Source organism: Diaphorina citri, unplaced genomic scaffold, assembly GCF_000475195.1.
Source record: "Diaphorina citri unplaced genomic scaffold, Diaci psyllid genome assembly version 1.1 scaffold221, whole genome shotgun sequence".
NCBI classification, from domain to species: domain Eukaryota; kingdom Metazoa; phylum Arthropoda; class Insecta; order Hemiptera; family Psyllidae; genus Diaphorina; species Diaphorina citri.
This window is the reverse complement of record NW_007377658.1, coordinates 219193-225423: the sequence shown is the minus strand read 5'-3', so window position 1 is coordinate 225423 and position 6231 is coordinate 219193. Positions and strand designations below refer to the sequence as shown.

Sequence of the window (6231 nt, the reverse complement as noted above, 5' to 3'; positions counted from 1 at the left end):
AAGGAGAGCAGAAGAGGGAGGAAGGAGAACTCAGGGAGAGAAAGAAAAGAGAGGAGGGAAGAGGAGAAAGGAAAGGGGGGTGATAGTGCAGGAAAGGAGGAGAGAGCAATAGAGGGGGAATGAAAATTAAGAGAGAGAAACAAAGAAGAGGGGAAGTAGAAAGAAGGAGAGGGAGAGGGAAAGGAAAGAAGGGAGGGGAGGGGAAAAGAGAAAGAGATAAAGGACAGGAGAGGTTAGAGTAAGTTACTAAGTCCTTTTTCCCAAAGCATTGAGAAATGTTTAAACTTTACTAAAGTCGGTAGGTACTAGTACAGTGTGTTTAAAAAACTTTGGCCATTCCGTTTACAATATTTAAAGAACCGATCAGCCAGCTTGAATAGGATTGCGACTGCCTTGTAAGCGCTAGGTCGCGGGCTCGATTCCCGCCTGGGGCGTACTGTAACCTAAACAGATGAGATTCGTTCTCGGAACGGCTGGCTTTCTCCTATCCTGCCCTCCTTATCTCTTCGATTTCGAGGGATAAGACCTCCGTTGTTACAGTTCTTTGGTAGCTTAGTTGACTTGTAACCTGGAAACCGTGGTTCGAGTTTGTCAAACGACAAAAAGACCACACTCCCATGTCTTGAAATCGAAAATATGTACCTATGTAAAATGAATTTCTCATCGCTCAAGGGAAAATACCTAATAGGTATGTAAAATGAATCTCACCGCTCAAGGGAATTTACCTGAAAGGTACCAACAAGTAGGTACCTTACCTACCTGATGTACCTACGTTTGCATGGTGTTGTGAACATTGACCAAGCTATGTTAGATACATATGTCTATTACGTAAATTCATAGTTAGTAAGGGTATTTTTGACCCTTTATAACCCCCCAGGGAGTTCAGGTATTCTATTCTATCTATAGGTATAATTTTATTATTCTATTCTATTTGGGTAAACTTTTCACCAGGTATATTTCCCAAGCATCGTATATCAGACTGTCTTTATGTTTTTAATAAATTATAAGTTATGTATGCCTCCCCCCCTTCATTAAATGGGTGAGAGGACATAGTATCGACTTACACTAGATATTTTCGAAATTTCGTGTCCTGCCCCCCCCTTGCTGAAATCCTGGCTACGCCCTTGGTCTTTTTTGCTCCCAAATCTTATGGTCTCATTATTTTTTCGATTTGGTCCAATATTTCGCTGTTTGCGATTTGCGCGGTGTTCGCGAAATCCGCGAATCCTACATGTTTTCCAAAGGTACGTGTGTGACATATCAAATCATGCTATTTTTTACTTCTAAATCTTGTGGTGATATTATTTTTTCAATTCACTTAATTTTTGACAGTTCGCGGTGTTCGCGAAATCCGCGAATTGTCACAAATGAAGTGGATTGAAAAAAATATTATTATCACCACAAGGTTTAAAAGTAAAAAACAGCATGATTTGGTATATTACACACGTACCTTTAAATGAATTATAGGATTCGCGGATTTCGCGAACACCGCGAGCAGTCAAAAATGAAGTGAATTGAAAAAAATAATATCACCACAAGATTTAGAAGTAAAAAATAGCATGATTTGATATGTCACACACGTACCTTTGGAAAACATGTAGGATTCGCGGATTTCACGAACACCGCGTGTATTTTATAAAAACAACCACTAAAACTGGTGCAATAAACAACTTGATTACCTACTTTCCCATTGGTGCTGGGATGAACAATTAATTGATTATTCTAAATTTCTTTATGAAATTCTTTACATTTTACCTATTTTTAGACCCATATCTGCAAAATAGTATTAGATTAGGGACATAATTTTATTATTTGTCTTGAATTTTTCTTGGGAAATAGAGCTTTATAAAAATATTGAAAGAGCTTTATGTTATTCATATTAAGTGCCTGATTATATTTCTTTTTTAATGTGTAGAAGAAAAAAAAATCGATAACGACTTCAATTTGATATAACTTTAAATTAAATCCAAAACAATATTTAACGGTACTCTACTTGAAAAAGAAAATTTTCTACACTAAATAAAGAATATCAGAGTATTTTATTTTAATTGTGATTCAAATACTAAGTGTCAAAGTTAATAAAAAGGTACGAATTATAGATTCCACAATAGAGTTCAACTTTTGTAAATAATTAATTATCTACAGATGTATAATTTTTTTATCGTTCAAAGAAGAAATTTTAATTATTATATTTTTGTGTAAATTATTGTAAATAAAGAAAAGTAAGTAAACAAAAAATGTTTATTATATTTATTTTCTAAAAAATAAAAAGGAATTCGAAAAAAAAAGTGTAAAGAAAACTATTATAATAAAATGAGCGTTTTTTATTTTCCAAGCTAGATTTCCAGTTACGTATTACCATATTCGTTGTTATCAATTGACCGAACGAAGTGAAGGTCTACGTTTTAACTCGACCATTTTGCATTTGGTTTGGATGTTTATTTGTTTGAATTACCTACCCAATTCTAAAAGTAAAAATTAAAATAGAGTTATAATTATAGATGTACCTACCCAATTCGAAAAGTAAAAATTAAAATAGAGTAGAAAAGAAAATGAAATGATTTAACAAAAAATATATTTTTACTTTTTAGAATAGCCGGTTCGAGTATTTTTTTTACATTCTGAAAAAAGTCGAAATTTTCGTCAAAAATGGCAAATCAAAAATGGATTTTCAGATTGTTAAAATAGAGGAGAAAAGAAAATGAAATGATTTAACAAAAAATATATTTTTATGTACTTTTTAGAATAGCCGTAAAATAGAGGAGAAAAGAAAATGAAATGATTTAACAAAAAATATATTTTTATGTACTTTTTAGAATAGCCGGGTTCGAGTATTTTTTACATTCTGAAAAAAGTCGAAATTTTCGTCAAAAATGGCAAATCAAAAATGGATTTTCAGATTGTAAAAAAAAAATCGTCAACAAAAATTTCACGAAAAAACAACACTCGTACCGGGCCTAAGGCAGGTGAAAAACAGAAAAGAAAAATACTATTTTACTACAACAAAAAAAGATAATAATAAGAGATTCAATATTGAATCTTTTAATTTTCAGATTTTAAAAAAAAAAAAAAAAAAAAATCGTCAAAAAAAATTTCACGAAAAAACACTCGTTCCGGGCCTAAGGCAGGTGAAAAACAGAAGAGAAAAAGATAATAATTGTCGCTGTGGGTCTCCATATTGATTCTAATTATAGTTGAATTGAGAACAAAGAGTAATTTTATATCAAATCGTAAAACATTAATTTATTGAGAAAAGAACAAGACACGAAAGTCACGCTGTCACGAAACACATATTTACAGCAGGGTGGTTCAGAGTTCAGAACGGAATGGGGATGGGGAATGGGGAAAGGGAATGGCCGGCTTCTGTTTGCAAGCCGTACCAACGAGTAATAAAAATACGCACCTCTTTGGACCGGGTATAGGCCCTGTTCTCACGAGGCATAATTTAGGCTGTAAGCCTATCAGCTTTACGACAATAATAAAAGATTCAAAGATAAAATCGGACGGTATGATGAAGGGGGAGGGGGGGGGGTATACCACGATTCCGCGCATGTGCCCTGCATAGAAAGTATCAGAGAAGAGTCGGGAGTCAAAGAGCGAGTTGAAAAAAAGAGTAGTTCCTTTTACTGAGTAGCTCAGTTGGGATTCAATCCCAAAGATGAGTCAAAAATCGCATCTCTACTGTCTATTATAGTGGACTACACATTAGACGGACCGCGTCCGTCGGACCGGTAAAAAAAACTTTTATTTTGTCATTTGGTGGATTGGTTGATCAACCGGTGCAGCGGTTGTGAGTCTTATTTTTAAAAAAAACTTTTGTATGCTAAAAACTCGTATATCGATTCGATTATCGATACTTAGGTATTATCGATTCTTAATATCGATTGTTGTTAGGAAATATCGAAAATGTTTGTTTATGTTTTGATTGTGATTTTTCCTAACCTAACTTTTGTAACTTGGAAAATTTCATGCTGGATGTCTGGAAAATAAAAGGGCCAAAAGGCCATGTCAACTTTTGAAACTATTGTTTTATTTACTGCTCTCTGCTAGATACAGTTTGAAATAGTCAAAACTGATGTCCTGAGTTCTCTTCTCTATTAGAGATAGAGATGTGTAACTGTAAAGATTCATTGAGCTAAAAAAATGATCTACTCTTTACAGTGAACTAGTTCCTCAAGAGTAGTTCTTTCAAAACTTGTAACTCGCTCTTTAGTTCCCTATACAATAAACAATAACCAGCTGTATGCTGTACGAGACCGAGGGTTTTCTGTCTTTTTCTTTCTACATTTGAGTGAGAGAGATGGCGTAACTCTGAATCTGAATCTGAACTAGAACCATGCATCATTGCATCCATGGTGTAAAGAACGAAGAGCTAAGAGCTGTACGAGATCGAGAGTTTTCTGTCTTTTTCTTTCTACATTTGAGTGAGAGAGATGGCGTAACTCTGAATCTGAACCTGAATAGAGATGCGACTTTTGACTCATCTTTGGGATTGAATCCCAACTGAGCTACTCAGTAAAAGGAACTATTCTTTTTTTCAACTCGCTCTTTGATTCCCGACTCCCGACTCTTCTCTGATCTCTGATACTTTCTACACTTCGCTCAAAAATTCAGAGGCTGAAGGTCTGGTCCTCTGTTGTATTTGATGAAAAAAATGCTTTGCGTAATTATTTGCGCGATTTTTTATTGTTGAGATGTTCGCTTTTGCTTGAATGTTCCTTATAATTAATTATTATTATTATTATTATTATTAATAATATTTTTTTTTAATGCTAAAACCTTATTTGAAACATGTAGGTGCCTACCTGGTAAATTGTGCCGAGGAATTTCATAGTAGGTCTCTATATTTAATAGTTCTAGGTATCCTGGCACATTTCCTATGTCCACCTGATCCTGAAACGTAAACTCAAGTTCTGTATGGAAGTTCGAACTGCTAGAATCTTGCCATCCTGCATAATCTGCAATGGAAAAGTACACACTATAGCACTATACAGTGTCCAAAAGTAACTGTAACTGCTAGGAAAGCGAGCCGTGCCAAGAACGAACCTTATAACTTAGACCCATATTTATGAACAAAATGCTGGCTCTTAAGTTCGTGCTAAGCATAGTCTCAAGGCATTTGATTGGTCAATTTTGACTTGAGACTGATCTAAGAACGATCATTTTTGTTCATAAATACGAGTGTTATTCCTCCAGGATAAAATCCACCCCGGATGGGAATAGAACCCGGCAGACGCTTACAAGGCAGACACCCTACCAACCAAGCTAACTAGGCTGGCTTCCAAAAGTAAACGTACATACCAAACTTAAAGGAGTGAATTATTGCGTGCATGGTATGCAGTCCCTTTACTCCCGCAGTCTAAACAAAGTCTTAAGTATTTGGTAAAAATTAGGTGTAAATTTTATAAAGTAATAAACCTTGCTTAAATTTAAAAATAAAAGAAAATAATACAATTATTCACATGTATTGAAATACATAGGAAAGAAGGTACCTATGCGTAGGTACGTCTTACGTAATAAAGGTTTTATTATTTTTCAATCCCCCAAAAGATTTAAATAATGGTTGACCTTTTTCAAAACAATATATATTAGATTTACCAAGGGATAGAAAGAACTCAAGGGCATACGAGGGTCATAAATGCGGTGATTTATCTATTTACCTACTTGGATCAAAAATTTGTAACCAAAATTGGACCTGGGAAACCAAATTTCAAAGATCGACGTGTCTTGAGCCAAAACATAGACCTCACTATTGTTCGGTCAATTATCACTTTTTTTTGTTGTAAAATATATGAGGAAATTTAGAATTACATAAGTATCTAGTACATACCAGTATCTATTTGTAATGTAAGAGGCTTAGAGATAGACTTGAGATAGTTCAAGATCTGTAGACAATCGTTTTAAAATGAGGTGTGACGACCGTGTGGGGGGGGGGGGGGGCGGAGGAATCAAATTAGACATCAATAACGAGCACTTTCATTAAACCAAAGAAATGAGAGTTAGGATGTTTCTTAGTTTGTTTGATGGCCCTATTACTCGAAGATTGAACTGTTAGTCCTTACGCTTATTTAGGCGAGGTTTTAAATTTAAAGTAAAAGAGCACTAAGAGCAGAAAAAAAGAGGAGCTAGGGAATTTTTCTTCTACGACTTCTGGATACCGAGATGAATCGATTTAAAAAAATACCGGTAAATCTTATATCTTGACGTCATTACCTAGTTACACTCCCGAAA

At 34.6% G+C, this 6231-nt stretch overlaps 1 long non-coding RNA gene across 1 annotated transcript; it reads right to left on the bottom strand.

The window, feature by feature from the left end:
* Positions 1-4853: 4853 nt before the first annotated feature.
* Positions 4854-5896, bottom strand: LOC113466159. The gene is made up of 2 exons (XR_003390640.1): positions 5831-5896; positions 4854-4958 (listed from the first exon to the last, which is right to left on the bottom strand). It is a non-coding gene; the product is annotated as an uncharacterized LOC113466159 (long non-coding RNA).
* Between the last annotated feature and the right edge of the window lie 335 nt (positions 5897-6231).